At 39.8% G+C, this 16184-nt stretch overlaps 1 long non-coding RNA gene across 1 annotated transcript; it reads left to right on the top strand.

Annotated features, from left to right (window-relative positions):
* Positions 1–3867: 3867 nt before the first annotated feature.
* Positions 3868–14616, top strand: LOC107570207 (uncharacterized). The gene is made up of 2 exons (XR_001607006.1): positions 3868–4017; positions 14572–14616. It is a non-coding gene; the product is annotated as an uncharacterized lncRNA (long non-coding RNA).
* The last annotated feature ends 1568 nt before the right edge of the window (positions 14617–16184 follow it).

The raw sequence follows: 16184 nt of genomic DNA, 5'->3' as shown, positions 1-16184 counted from the left end.
GAGTTCACTAAAACATGGAAGGCGCCCTGCACCCCCCGGTAATGTCTGATCTCTTCCCTCCTCACTACCCTCGATGGTGGGGGAGCCAAGGGATATCTCTGGAACCTGCACATTTGGCCTCTGGACAAGATGGCAGATTTCGCTGGCTTGTAACAGGCTGTGATAGATACTATAACTCAGGTTAGAGCCCCCTCTACTAGGCAGGCTTATGCTCTGAAGTGGAGTCTGTTCATTGATTGGTGTTCTTCGCTTCCTACAAGTTGGAGTGGAGGCTGTCCCCCTCCATTATTGGCACATCACGATGCAGTGCATGGAAGATCCTTGGGGAAGCATGACCTGATCATCAGGTTCTTGATGGGCGTGAGGAGATTAAATCCTCCTAGATCATGCCTCATTCCCTCTTGGGATCTCTCTGTGGTTCTTGCAGGACTTCGGAGAGCCTCCTTTTAGCCACTTGATTCAGTTAAGATCAAGGTCCTGTCTTTGAAGTGCTCTTGGTTGCGCTCACTTCCATCAAGAGGGTTGGGGATCTGCAGGCATTTTTGGTCAACAAATTGTGCCTTGTGTTGTTTATGTTATTCTATAAATCCCGTATACTATAATACATAAATTAGGTACTGTGTAGATATCAAAAGTAATTAAGACATTAAAATAACATATAATTGTTTTATTGCTGACCTTTTTACCCCCTTACCCCATATAATGTGACAACATGCCCCATTTGCAGGGTCAGTTACTTAAACTGCATTTTTCTGGTCAATAATGGTATTAATGTTCAGTAGCTTTTAAATAAATAAATATAAGAGTAACCACTGTGACATTTAACCCTGGTCTTCCCTATTATTTATACAGTATTTAGTGTTTATTATTATTATGACTTTATTGCTTTATTAAAAAAATTAATACTAACAATGTGATCAGTTTCCTACTCCATGCCATATCTTTGCAGTATCTTTTAATTAATTTTTATTGATATTGGATTAGACTTGTTGTCCTGAGTGCATAGCCTTCAGTTGGATGGTTTATTAACATTCAGCATTATTCATGCATTTTAAAGGTGCAGTATGTAATAATGACTAGTGGTTGAAATGGGTACTGCAGTCTAAATTGAAAATATTGTTTCTCCCGCCCCCTCCTCCACAGACTCAATACCTACGTGGGTTGTCAGATTGAGGACACACAACACAAACCAGCACAACTGACAATGGAAGGCGACGAACCTTACACTGTAAAAGTGATGAGTTGATTTATCCGCGTTTCAATATTCCTGTGGTCATTGAGCTTTTTAGATGGATGCTGAGGCTTTTTAGGTTGGGTAGGGTCTGCGATATTTGACCCAGTTTGTTTGCTCACTACCATTGCTGCAGTATGCTGTGTTTTCTGCAAACTGGCAACCCGGGGTGTTGAAATACTGTTGGGTAAACTGTAAGTGGGCGGAATCACACAGTCCAAAACAAAAACAGACATTCCGACACAGAATGCACATTTTCAAAGTAGAATAACTGGCTTTAGCGTTGTTTTTCAGGAAACAAGTATGTGAACATAGCATGTTTCCTAAATATCTGTAAATGTATTATAGTGTTTTTATGCTTTAGTACAGTCAAAAAAAATTACATACAACACCTTTAATATTGTTATAGGAAGGTCTTGTTCAAAGCAGATTCCATGCAACATTCACAATTTTATTAGAAATTATGACATCTCTGTAATTGTTAAATAGACGTGGAATGTCTTATTGAGCTCAGATCACCGAACTTGATATTGTTGGCCATTGTGCCAAGTGTTTTTACATGTTCAGACTGTTTACAATAAGTACAGATTTGGAGAATCTGAGCCTTACATTATTTTCACTGGCACGGGACAAAAATGGCTGTTAGCCAGCGATCACTACATACCTTCGCACTGCATTGAAGTAACTAACCCCTGAGAGCTGAGAGCCAGGAAAGTCAACAAAATCGAGGAGAAACCCAAGATGGGCCAGAAAGAGACGTGTGAGCATGTGAGTGCTGGGAAGCGAGACCTGATCCAAACCCAGTAACATCCAGCCAGCATGAGGCAGTGGAGAAAATGTCAGCAAAGGAAATGAACAGCCGTTTCACTGGAGCAGTCAGGATGAATCTGATTTAACTGGCATGATACGCTTTTCATTCATTACAATGGGGATAAGAGCGGGGGATCTGGGACTGGGCGGACAGCCAAACCGCTGGTTCTCACAGCCATTTTATAACTTAATATGCACCATGAAACCTTACAAGAGATGTCTTGCGTGCCACTGGCATCCAAACGTTCACAGGCTCTGTTACTGTACGTTGGCTGGGTTTTAGCTGAGGCCCAGTGCTGCGGTTTGCTCTGTCCAGCAGAGCCGCAGACACTTCTTTCGCTTGTAAGACAGATGGATGCCAAGTCAATTTAATCGGGCCGAATCGTGCACCCAGTCATTTTTGACTTTTTTGAGGGGTTTTTAGAATGTCCTCCATCAGGATAGCAAGCATTTTTTTGCTCTGTCTGATCTGTTGCTGAAAATGAAACACGTAGTAAACTTAATGAGCCATCGCGTGCTGCGTCTTAACGTCTTAATGGGAATGACTGAACTTTCGCTTCTTCACAAAGATTAGTCAGTAGAGGTCTTGACATCATTCTTGAAGTCAATGTGAAATTAAACTCGAACCTATTACTTTCTTAATAAATGTTCTTGGCCTTATTTTGCATGATTCGTCACGCAGCCTTATTCCAGAAATTGAACGTTTGTCTTTATAAACTCGGTCCACCTCTAAAATGGCAGCTATCTCAGCCATTGTTTTGGACTATTATTGTAAATAATCCTTTGTAATTCAGACAATTTTGCATAGTTTAAAAAAATAAATAAACTGTTTTTATACATACAATGAAAGTCAGTCGGCTCCACTGTTATTTTGAACCCCATTGACTTTAATATTATTGACAAAAACACACAGACAGCTTTTTTTTTTCTTTTTCTTTGTTTAATGCAGAAAATACAGGTTTGAAATGACATGGCAGTGAGCTAATTATGATTTTTCATTTTTTTTGGGGTAACTATCCCTTACCTAAATGGGTAAGGGATAGTAGGGATAGGTAAGGGATGGGTAAGGGATAACACTTTAGAATAGGGAACGCATATTCATTATTAACTAAAAAAAAGTTTTCCCTCAACAAACTCCTAATTTGCTGCTTATAAACAGTAAGGTAGTTGTTAAATTTAGCTGTTGGGTGGATTAAGAGATCTAGAATATGGTCATGCAGAATAAACCATTAATATGTGCTTAATAAGTACTAATAAACAGCCAATATGCTGGTAATATGCATGCTAATAAGCAACTAGTTAATAGTGAGAATTGGTCTTAACATAAAGTGTTACCTATTAATAATTATAGCAATAATAATATATAATTACAGGTTGGTAAATAAATAAATAAAGTTACTAATATGGTAGCATGCTTCATACGGCATCAATGCTTTTGAGGATGACTTGAACTTCTATTTCTGTATACAAGTTATATCTTAATTCCCAGCAGAAAGAGGTTAATATTGTTTCCTTGAACAACATTTTCATCCTCCTCAATCCACTGCAAACTTGTTTTCAATTTTGCCTCTATTCTGGTGTAACAACCCTTTTTCACCATCTAATCCATTCTTGATGGATAAAATCCCACTCTACATTTTTTTCTTCTTCTTCATTTAATATTTAGTTCCATTTGAAAAAGCATCACATTATGGAAAAAAATTGGTTTGGGAATATGTTCTTTAAAGTTTTAAATTAAATTGAATCTAGATATGATGATTCTCTTAATATCGTCCAACTGTCGTACAGTATGTGTGGTCACAATTGTGGTCTGCTCTCCAGGGGCCCCGACAGGAAGTCATCTAAAGGAAGACATGAGCCACTGGCAGCTTCATGCTCACTACTATCCTCCTCTACTGCGATCCGCAACCATCCGCAAGTTCATGGTTGGATATGAGATGCTAGCTAATGAACAGAGGGATCTTACACCTGAACAGGTATGTTTTCTTTTAAACGTACAAAAATGACAGTGTTTACAATAACATGTTCTAGTCTTTGGCATTTAGCATTATCCAGTTTCCACATAAATGATCCTATCCTAAAGACAATTAATATAGAAAAATAATGAATGTGGAAAAAAATAATCATTGTAGCAACAACAACAATAATAATAATTATAATACTTATTATTATTATTAATAAAATATATTATAATACATATTTTAACAACTCAGCAGGCTGCTGGCTCCTTAAAAAAATTTATATGCAAAATATATACAATTCTAATTCTGAATAATATTTGAAATTAAATATTTATTATTTACAATAATAATAATAATAATAATAAGAAGAAGAAGAAGAAGAAGAATATTTGAACAAACAACAACAGCAAATAATAATAATAATAATAATATTTTTTTATGTTAACTCTTAGCAGGCTGGTGGTATATCTAACAATATATTTATAATAAATATTATTATTCTTAAATACTAAATAATAATAAAATATTAACTATTACTTAAATATTATTCTCTATAATATTAATAATAACAATACTAATCTAAAATATATTATAAATATTTTTTTATGTTAACAAATTGCATCTGGACAAAATTATAATTATTTTCTTTCATTGTATTTATAATAATACTAATACTACTGCAACTACTACTATTACTACTACTACTAATAAAATATAACATATTTTCTTTTAATTTTAACAGAATTCTTAGCAGACTGTTTGCTCTCTGTAAATGTGCATATGGGTCTACTCACTTGATAGGAAATAAAACGACTGAGCAATGTCCAATTTGGCCATAAAATTTAACAATACCATTCAGATTAGGTCACAGGTTTTCATTTACAGGCTGGATTTGGGCTTCAGTTTAACGCCCATGCAGACCTCTAGATTGTATTTGACTCCTGATTCAGGAGTGTTTTTATCTTTCCACTACATTTAGAGTTTCCATTAAGTTTTAGCTCCCCAGTTATTCCTCGTTCAACACCCAAGTTGTAGATAACCTCCTTTTTTATACCGGGATTCCATGACCTAACAATACTCGGCTCCGTTTCTCCAAAACCACTGGTTATAAATGACTTCTGAAGCGGCTATCCTGACAACCGCTGCTGTCAGGTTTTTAAATGAGGTGACTTTTGTTGTTTTCCGCCAGGTTTCAACAAAGGAGTCCTAAGCACTATTATAATGTCACGACTCTTCCAGCGGTACTGAGCTACTGTCCTCAGTATCATTAGAAGTTAGTTTAATCCACAATGACTCATATTTCCAGCACTTCCGCACCTACTTCACCTGCACAATTAATGTGTCCATGTGGGACTTTCTTCTAGCGTCTAAGTGATTCTGTCAGGCACACCCAGGCCAGGGTGACCCTGCTCGGTTTGAGGCTGTGAAGTGAGGGATGGGGAGCCGAACAGAAACTGAGTCCCCTATTTTCCTGTCTCCTTTTTCTTGTCTCGGCTGCCAAAGTGAGAAGGATAAGGGTGCAGCGCGTTACGCTCTTGATTGATGCCCATCTGGAAGTATTGATTGATAGCTTGATCAAATTACAGCCTTCCATCCGGAGGTTGTCAGGACACTGGCCATCAACGCTGATCCGTCACACTGTGACTCTGTCGGTCACATCGACTCGGGTCCAATCAGCGGCCCCCCTCCCGACAGCAATCCAAGCCCTTTTCACACTCCCAGGAAACCCATTTCCCCCCAGCTTGTCCACCTGAATGTGAAATTTATCAGGAGACAGTGAGTGTTATCAGTCCTAAACCAGGACATCTGTTTTTCTTCAAGCTAAACGAGTGAGAATGGTTTGGACTGCGATAAATTGGGCTTGGTTATCTGTCGACCTGACCTCTGTCTGCTGAGCTGGGTTGCCATTGGTGGCGAGTTCAAAGCCAAGTTAGCATGTGAGCACAATAAAGTGACCAGTTCCCATTTTACAAGCCTGTGGATATACAGTTTGGACACTGTTTGTCTGAATTATATGTCCTAGCTTTAGTGTGATTCAGTAGTGGGGAGGAAAAGTGATATATACTGCTAAAATGTACCTCACAAAACTATATTGATACTGTTACACCAAGTTCTGCATTAGTATTTTTGGGAAGAAGAGATTCAAGTCTATGAGATGATGAAACATGTTGTGAAAGTACTTTCCCGTACTGTTTCTGCTTGGCCAACATCCAAACCAAGGTAAGAAAATAATTGGTTCCTCGAGTTGGCAGGCTGCTCAGAGAAGCTATAGTGTCTTTGACCATGAAATTGTAGCTTCCTTCTGAAGTGTCAGACACTGATTTAGAAGTGGTCTATTACTGACAGACAGAGATACATTTCAGCTTGAGCCACTGATGAAATAATATGCTTTGAAATGTCGGTAACACTTTAGTTTAGAGACCAATTCTCACTATTAACTAGTTGCTTATTAGCATGCATATTACTAGCATATTGGATGTTTACTAGTACTTATAAAGCACATATTTATGCCTTATTTTGCATGACTATATTTTAGATCCCTTAATCCACCCCACACCTAAATTTAACAACTACCTTACTAACTATTAATAAGCAGCAAATTAGGAGTTTATTGAGGCAAAAGTCAAAGTTAATAGTTAGTTAATGATGATAATTGACTAAACTAAAGTGCGACTGAAATGCATTTTGTTATCTCCAGACTTAATAGAAAATATAGTGCCTTGCACACCCAAATCCAGGTGTGTCAGATAAAATTATCATGAAATTGTGTGCGCAACATTTTGATTAGTTGGTCACTCAACCATCCTCAGACTTAAGTTTGTCAATTAAAGCTCAATCAATCAATCAACCAAACAATCAGAAAGGGATAGAATCCCAAATATGAAAATTTTTGTGATTTTTAACTAGTTGCTCTAAACCGTCTCAGGTTACTTATGTAACCATGGTTCCCTGAGTAGGGAACGAGACACTGCATCCTCTAGGGGTCGCTATGGGGAATGCCTCGTCGTGACCCGTGTCTGAAGCATACACTGCAAAAACACCAACAACACGTTCGCCGGCGACAGCCATGACGTCACTACCGGTGCGACTATAGTATAAATAGGCGCCGGGAGAACACATCATCCACTTCTTCATCTGAAGCTTGCGTCCGCAGCATGGCAAGAAACCTAGAGGACGCAGTGTCTCATTCCCTACTCAGGGAATCATGGTTACATAAGTAACCTGAGGCGTTCACTTTCATGGGAACTTCGAACTGCGTCCTCTAGGGGTCGCTATGGGGAACAGTATACCCATGCCGCCATGCTGAGGGGAGTGCATGCCAGAAATCATGGCGAGCACTAAATACCAACTCTACCATATTGCCATGGGAGTTGCCCCTGGGACGTTTAGACGGCTGTCAGTGACATTATTCCCTACGGTCAAAGGCCTAGGCTACATACCCCAAAAAACGTACCTGTTAGGGCCAGAACTCCTGGGCCCGGGGTAGAGCTCAAGGCTTGGAATCAGGAATAGATTCCTTTAAGGGAATACGACCAAAAGCCTAGAATCATATTAAGTCTTGGCCTGCCACACAGGGGCTACCGCACATTCTCTGTATATGCTGAAGGAACTGTCTCAACAGACCCCTAGTAGCAACACCCTGTTAAAGTAGGTATCCAGAGGATACATAGGTGGAGTGGTGCCCAAGGCGGAACCGGGGGTTTTAAACCACTCAGAAAGAGCATGAAGCTGCTGTGCGTAGCTCTTACCATACAGGATTCTAGAAAAAAACGCAGAGTACTAGCGTGCAAACTTACAACAGTGTGGATTTTAGAAAGTGTACAAAGACTTCACGTGCACACTTACCATAACATGGATTTTAAACAATACCGTTCTAAGGGGTTCTCGTGGCACTCTGAAAGAGCAGCCCATAGATGGAAATGGTGCATCCCAAAACGCTATGTTTGAGAAGTCATCAACTCGATCTTAAGGCTTATAATGCTGGAAGGGCTAGCAGTAAATCTGTAGCTGAGGGAGCAAATATCCAGCTCTCAATCGAGAGGGAGCTCGACCTACAGCATGTTCCAAAGCTGGAACAGCTAGCAATAATTTACTTAGCTGAGGGAGTAACACACCCAGTTCTCAGTCGAGAAGGGAGCTCTACCTACAGCATATTCCAATGCTGGAACGGCTAGCAGTAGTTTACCTTATCTGAGGGACCACAAACCCAGCTCTCAACGAGAGGGGGCTCAACCTACAGCGCGATTGTAGAATCAAAAGGGTTAGCGTACTGCAAGCTAGCCAAACACTCATCAGAGAGGCAGAGAAAGGGCCTAATTCGCCTGATGCTGCTGGTTCCAAGTGCTCTGGAAAAACAGAGAACTCAACTTCTCATGTGAGAGGAGAACTCCGAATTCAGAGGAATAGTGTGCTCATTCCAGGTAACCCTTTAATAAAAGGGGAGCACTGCTCAACACTACCATGAAAACAGCCCATGGAGCGAGGAATCCAACTCCTCAGAGAGAATTAACGCTCGAAAGAAAGTACCATGCTCACAATAACCCTCAATGGTGAGGGGAGCAATACTTCCAGAGTGTGTAGACAGAGACACACTAGATGAGTGGAGCCCAAGGCAAGTACCGGGGTCTAAACCAACTCAGAGAAAGGGAACGAGGTTAATAACGCATAACCCTTTCCATACAGGATTTCAGAAAAGTGGGCAAAGCATAACGTGCACACTTACCACTTATGTGGATTTTAGAAAAGTGGGCAAAGCATAATGTGCACACTTACCAGCTATGTGGATTTTAGAAAGTGTGCAAAGCATAACGTGCAGACTTACCACTTATGTGGATTTTAGAACTTTCCAAGCATCTGTTCACAGTACTGTGTAAAGTACTGGGCCAAACGGGAGAGGCAAGCTCAAATACAACCTAGCAAATGCCATCTATACTTCCCGCTCGATGCCTCAGTAAGAGGGGATATCCTGGTGCTTGGGAGGCCCCTCAGGGCGACCTAGATACGGTAGACCAGGCAGGGCAGCCTGAAGCATAAGCCCAGCCCGGACGTCCAGGAAGTTTTTGCAGTGCTTTGCCGGGGGCCTGATGACCAAGAAGGCTCCAGCAGAAGCCTGTGATCTGGCCACATGATCCAGGAAGTATGAACGGCTTATCGTACCGTCTGGACATATATCGACGAGTGAGATAAACACTGCGAGTCGAGCACCTGGTTTCTGAATCCAGCAGAGGGGGTGCTCACCGAGAACCTCCCTAGAAAAGGACAGAAACACACAGGTCCCGGGAAACACTGCAAAGAAAGCTAGCAGAATGGTTAACACACAACCACCAGTGCATTAAATACACACACATACAGTGGGGAAAAAAAGTATTTAGTCAGCCACCAATTGTGCAAGTTCTCCCACTTAAAAAGATGAGAGAGGCCTGTAATTTTCATCATAGGTATACAAAACAAAGAATACAATTGCCACATAGCAAACATAGTTTACCATGCAGTAAATAAATCAAATGAAAGTAACATCTGTAAAATAGTGAATGCACACTTACTCTAAGATTCTGAATGGAGTTGAAAACTGAACGAGCGTCCCCTTATTGTGAGAGATGCAGGTGAAGGCAAGAGTGGTGTATTCGGTCCTAAAATAAATTTTATAAAAAATTGTAAGCATTTTTTCCCACAGTACCTTAGTATAGTATGCATACTTCATGAGAAAACAGAATGCCAATAACAAAGAAACTACATTTTAACCCTATCAACCACAAATAATATTACCATATAGTCTAGGCATAATAAAAGTACAATTACTATACTGTGCACTTACTCAGTAGGATTTTTCAGCTAACTCAAAACTGAACGACACGTGTGCCTTTCTTGTGCAATTATGCGAGTGATGCAGCCACAGTCCTAAACGAAAATTTAAATGGTTGTTAGCAATTACCAGAAGATGCATAGCTGATAAATAAATTGCATTGAAATGCTGTATTACTCTTATATGTACGATCAAGTATGAAGGAGCATTTTATTTATTTTCACTGTCAACATTCAAGTCTGCAAAAAGTTCCGCCACCGGAACTGTCGACCCCAGGGGGTTAAGAAATGTCCTCGCCTTTATCCAGGTCTTTCAGCAGGTCAGCCTGGTATGCCTGGAGCACCGCCATCATGTGCAACGAAGTGACAGCCTGACCTGCTGCTGCATATGCCCTGCCATTCAAGCAAGATATAATCTGAAGGGGCTTGGATGGCAAGGAGGGAGTTTTGAGAGACGATGTCTCACCCATACACTCTTAAAAATAAAGGTGCTTCAAAAGGTTCTTCAAGCGATGCCATAGAAGAACCATTTTTGGTTCCACAAAGAACCATTCAGTCAAAGGTTCTTTAAAGAACCATCTTTCTTACCTTTTTGTAATCTGAAGAACCTTTATGGAACCATTTAGACAAAAAGGTTCTTCTATGGCATCGTGAAGAACCTTTATTTTTAAGAGTGTAGAGAGATAGCTGGCTAGCGTCTCTTCTACCGGGGGCATCCTCTCATAGCCGTTTTCGCGCATCGCCTCGATGTTGGCATAACTGGTATGCTGGAACCGATGGATGCGTGACGAAAATGGCCTCTTCCATTCCTTCTCGATCTCAGTATGGAGATCGGGAAGGAAAGGAAGGCTCACCTGAGCTGGAGGGCTATGGCCAGAAAGATAACGTTCATCGAGACGACCTCGCGACGCCACTTCCTTAGTCTGCTTCCACGGCAAGTCAAGCCTCGCCGTGGCGCGATCCATAACTTCCAAGAGCTCATCATACGCAGGGCAGGAGGATTGGGAAGGCTCAGCCTCAGCTTCTTCACCCTCCTCAGACATTTCCTGCTCTTCCTGGGCAAAACTCAGCAGAGCACTGGCCCCTGGATCAGAAGATGTTAAAGAAATAACATCATCCTCCAGCGGCTTACTCTCGTCCACAGCCGACGAGCGCGAGAGGGAAAGCCCCTCTTTAAACTCATCGGCCAGGTCCACCTGCGATCCCCACAAGCTCATTCTCCACCGTGCCTCAGCAGCGGCGGGTCCTGAACCCCGGGAAGCAGATGGCTGCCCCTCTTTACTCAAAAAAAGGGACAAACGAGAACGGAGCTTTTTCATTGGAAACTGCTCGCAGTGCACACAGATTGCCCCCTCGAGGACATCGCGTGCATGCTCTTCGCCCAAACAAACAACGCATAGATCGTGTGTGTCATCGGGTGTCAAATAGCGATGACACGGATGCACACATCTTCTAAACGCTTTGCTAGTGCTCGCCATAATGATTGAAAGAGATCGCTCTTACCACGGAAATTTTTGCACGCTTCAAACAAAACAGTCAATGAAGACGAAGAAGAGGATGATGTGTTCTCCCGGCGCCTATTTATACTATAGTATATATTTTTTTTCATTACACAAAGACATTATATGACTTCTGAAAAATGTGCATTGTGAGTTTTATGCAGTGTTATTTTAGTATTATTTATATATTGTTGTAGTATTTAGAAATATTTTAAATTAGTTTTTATTTTTTGTTTATACTTTTTCAGTTTTCATTTTAATTTCAAGTTGTTTTAGTAATTTTATGTTTTTGTATTTTATTTAATATTTCTGTTTAGCTTAAATTTATATGGAAGCAGATGGCTGCCCCTCTTTACTCAAAAAAAGGGACAAACGAGAACGGAGCTTTTTCATTGGAAACTGCTCGCAGTGCACACAGATTGCCCCCTCGAGGACATCGCGTGCATGCTCTTCGCCCAAACAAACAACGCATAGATCGTGTGTGTCATCGGGTGTCAAATAGCGATGACACAGATGCACACATCTTCTAAACGCTTTGCTAGTGCTCGCCATAATGATTGAAAGAGATCGCTCTTACCACGGAAATTTTTGCACGCTTCAAACAAAACAGTCAATGAAGACGAAGAAGAGGATGATGTGTTCTCCCGGCGCCTATTTATACTATAGTATATATTTTTTTTCATTACACAAAGACATTATATGACTTCTGAAAAATGTGCATTGTGAGTTTTATGCAGTGTTATTTTAGTATTATTTATATATTGTTGTAGTATTTAGAAATATTTTAAATTAGTTTTTATTTTTTGTTTATACTTTTTCAGTTTTCATTTTAATTTCAAGTTGTTTTAGTAATTTTATGTTTTTGTATTTTATTTAATATTTCTGTTTAGCTTAAATTTATATATATATTTTAGTTTTTGTAATTTTACTACATCAATTTAAACTTCTTTTATTTCAGTTATTTCAGTGCATTGCCAAGGTTTATATTTCAGTTAATTTCAGCTTTATTTCAATAGATTATCCTTAATAGTTTTACTTAGTTATGTACTACAAATATGGCAATTTATTTTCTTTTCCATTGTATGTGGAGTCAGTCATCTACTTTTGTGTTTTATGAAAGAAAAACAAGTCATATTAGCTTGGAACAGTAATTTAATGATGACTGTATTCTATTTTTAGGGTCATCCAATTAATCTCATTAGGCCAGATTTAAATCCAGGTTGCCACATATGCCATATTCAGAGCTCATGTACACCACCGCTCACTACGGCCATATTTCCAGTTGTTTCCTAGCACGCACAAGCACATATTCATATGCTGGTTATTGCCAAGCATTACGTGACATGCAATGGACACTTTTTTATCTGCGGCGCTCAAACGTCATAACTGAATGGCTTTCGTTTGGAATATCATGCTGAACCTCTGGGGTGATTTAATGTGCTGTAACATTTATTATGGCTTTATGAATGCGGCACTCCCATGGCGAGCCCAGCTGCCAGTGTTTATGAGACTGACCTCTCACTCAACGGCGGCAGCAGCCTCCGCCAGCCCGTGCCGCAGCGGCGGTTGTGGAGGAATTAAAGAGTGTTGTGGCTGAGAGATTGGATCAGGAAGTGACACAGCCGCTAGGACGTTTAATCACATCACTGCAGGGACTTATCTCAGGAGAGAGTCGGCGACTGGTGGTTCCTCTGCTGTGAGCGCTAGACATGAATGCAGAGTCTGCCGTCGCTGGAGGGTCTGGGTCACACTGTGTTTTTCAGAATGTGCTTTAACAGCAATCTGCCTCTTTGCCACAGTCTCTATACCAGCAAATTGTGTAGATGTTTATGTGGTCCAAGCACTTCTAAAGAACTGTGTAAGAGAGAATGGAACTAGTTGTCACACTTTTTACTCCCAGAAATATTTCTCAGCACAGGTTTATTATTCAGAGTTTCTGTATAAGCACATATTGTATCTGAAGGTCTACAAAAAGCTGTCACCATTGTGCCATCATTATTGCCTACAGCTCATTAAATACATTGACCTGGTTGAGCTGCACTAGAGAAGGCAACGAGTGTCATCACTATGTCGGAGACATGCTAGCTTTCCCAAGCCAGACGAACTTAGAGTGGTTACAATCATCCGGGTTTAAATCGCGCTCAAATTTATTTGATTTTGACGCAATATTTATACTGAAGCTCGCAGGTGGCTATGGTAAGAGGCGTGACATTACCCAACCAGACGCCGAGTGCTGCCAATCACAGCACACACTGGCCCAGCTAACCAATCACAGCACACACTGTCCCAGCTAACCAATCACAGCACACACTGGCCCAGCTAACCAATCACAGCACACACTGTCCCAGCTAAACCAATCACAGCACACACTGGCCCAGCTAACCAATCACAGCACACTTCATATTTCAGAAGGCGGGCCTTCATTTGATACAGGAACTATTCGAGCCGTTCATGCCAGACTGGGGAGAGAGATGTTGTAATAATGTAAAATATGTGAAAAATAATGTGTTTTTCGAACAAACTAGTATGAGAGTCTGTTCTAGTACACCCCCAAAACAAAATCAAGACTTTGTAAAAGAGCATAATATGACCCCTTTAATACGTTTTATTGGTAAATGTTATTAAAAATGTTTATATTTAATACATTTTTGGATCATTCAATGAATTCAATACTTTAGAAATGTTAATTGATTATTTTCTTTTTATATTTGGAACTACATTACTGTTCAGGATTAGAATCAGTAATATTTAATTTAACTAATTAATTTATAAGTTAATACTTTTATTCAGTAGGGATGCATTTAATTGATCAAAAGTGAGAGTAAAGACATTTATATTGTTACAAAGAAAATCATATTTCAAACTGTCTATTTATCAAATAATCCTTAAATCAAGAATATTAAGCCGAACTGAACACTGATAATAATGAGAAGTGTTTCTTGAGCATCAGATCAGCATATTAGAATGATTTCTGAAGGATCATGTGACACTGAAGACTGGAGTAATGATGCTGAAAATTCAGCTTTGATCACAGGAATAAATTACATTTCAACATGTATTACAGTAGACAGCAGTTTTAAATTGTAATAATATTTCACAATATTACTATTTTTGCTGTATTTTTGATCAAATAAATGCAGCCTTGGTGAGCAGAAGAGACGTAGTGTATGTGTTAGTTGTTGAGTGTCTAAACGGAGTTTGTTCACTCATTCAGAATCTTCTCTATTTCTTTTCTGTCTATTTCTCTCCCTTTTACTCTCTTTCGCAGGCTGCAGAGCAGTTAAGGAAGCTCGGAGAGGAACATTATAAGATGGAAAAAACTGAAGGTGATGGAGGGATGGAGAACTAAAAGTGTGTGACCTGTCGGTGCACCTTCTGTGTCCAACGGCCAGATAATGAGAACATAAAACTGTGAGAAACAGATGGAGCTATAAGACGATTCATCTGTTTTAGTGCAAACAGTTTAAAATTTGAACTAACTTCCTTTTGATTTTTTTTTCATTCAGGTTAGAAGATAAAATTGACCCCAAAGTTTCTGTTGAGGGCCCTAAAGGCCAAACTTTGTGTGCTAGTAATTGCTTAGTTGAGAGTCAAAATTATTTTTCAGTTTGAAATGACAAGTTTTAATCTTTGCTTGTGTGCTCTAAAATAAATGTTGAATAAAGTTTTTTGGCCAAATTAATTTGGCAAAGGAACCACTGAAAACATGCACATAACATGAGCTTCCATAAAATTAAAAAAAGTGTGTTTTTAAAGATTTCAACAAGTGAAAAAAAATGTTGAATTGAAGACACTCTAGCGATGCCTTAGCAACCAGACTGAATTTATAAACAATCACCTAGCATACTGTAGAAATTGCATAGCCACACATAAAACTCTCTAACAACTCCCAGGCAACTACTCAAAGCCCTAGAAATCATGTATCAACATATTAGCAACTACTCAGAACATTCCAGAAACACTCTATAAACAACCCAGAACACCCTAGCAACTACTGTACTGGGATATCCTAGAAACCATCCTCTACATTCTAGCAGTGCCCTGGAAAGCACCTTGAACACTGTATCAGTTGCCTAGCAACATCTTAGAAACCACCCTAACAACACTTTAACATCCTAGCCACCACTTAAAACACCCTATAAACCACACCTATAACAACATAGACACAGCCTAGCATCAACCTACAACTTACTTTAGCAACTCTCTAATAACTCCCAGCCAACACTGCCTAGAAACACACTTGAAACCACCCTAACAACCACTGAACACCCTAGCAACTGCCTAAAATGCCTTAAAGGGGTCATATGATGCTTTTTTAAAGATCATTATTTTGTGTATTTGGTGTAACAGAATATGTTGACATGCTTTAATGTTCAAAAAACACATTATTTTTCAAATACTGTACATTATTGTCCGCGCGCCTAGCAATGCCCTAGCAACTACCCAGAACATTGTAACAACTGCCTAGCACCCTAACAACCACAGAACACCCTAGCAACTACTAGCATCTACTGAAATAACACCCTAAAATATCTCAGCCAGCACTTAAAGCCACAGTATAAATTATCTTGCCTAAAACAGCCTAGAAATGACCAGCAACCTCTTTCAACTTAGCAACTGTCTAACAACTCTAACAAACTCTGCAATACACCCAAGATACCATATATCAACACATTAGCAACCATTCAGAACACTCTAGCAAATACCTAGAAACACTAACAACAACCCAGAACACCTTATCAACTACAGTATCAGAATATCCTAGCAAGCATCTAAGAACACTAGCAACCATCCAGTACATAGTGGCAGTGCCCTAGCAACCACAGAGAACACTGTGCCAACTGCCTAGCAACACACTTGATACTGTCCTACCAATTATTG

Source organism: Sinocyclocheilus grahami, unplaced genomic scaffold (genome assembly GCF_001515645.1).
Source record: "Sinocyclocheilus grahami isolate Dianchi unplaced genomic scaffold, SAMN03320097.WGS_v1.1 scaffold1426.1, whole genome shotgun sequence".
In the NCBI taxonomy this organism is placed as follows: Eukaryota; Metazoa; Chordata; class Actinopteri; order Cypriniformes; family Cyprinidae; genus Sinocyclocheilus; species Sinocyclocheilus grahami.
The sequence above is the reverse complement of the archived record's forward strand: the minus strand, read 5'-3'. Positions and strand labels throughout refer to the sequence as shown.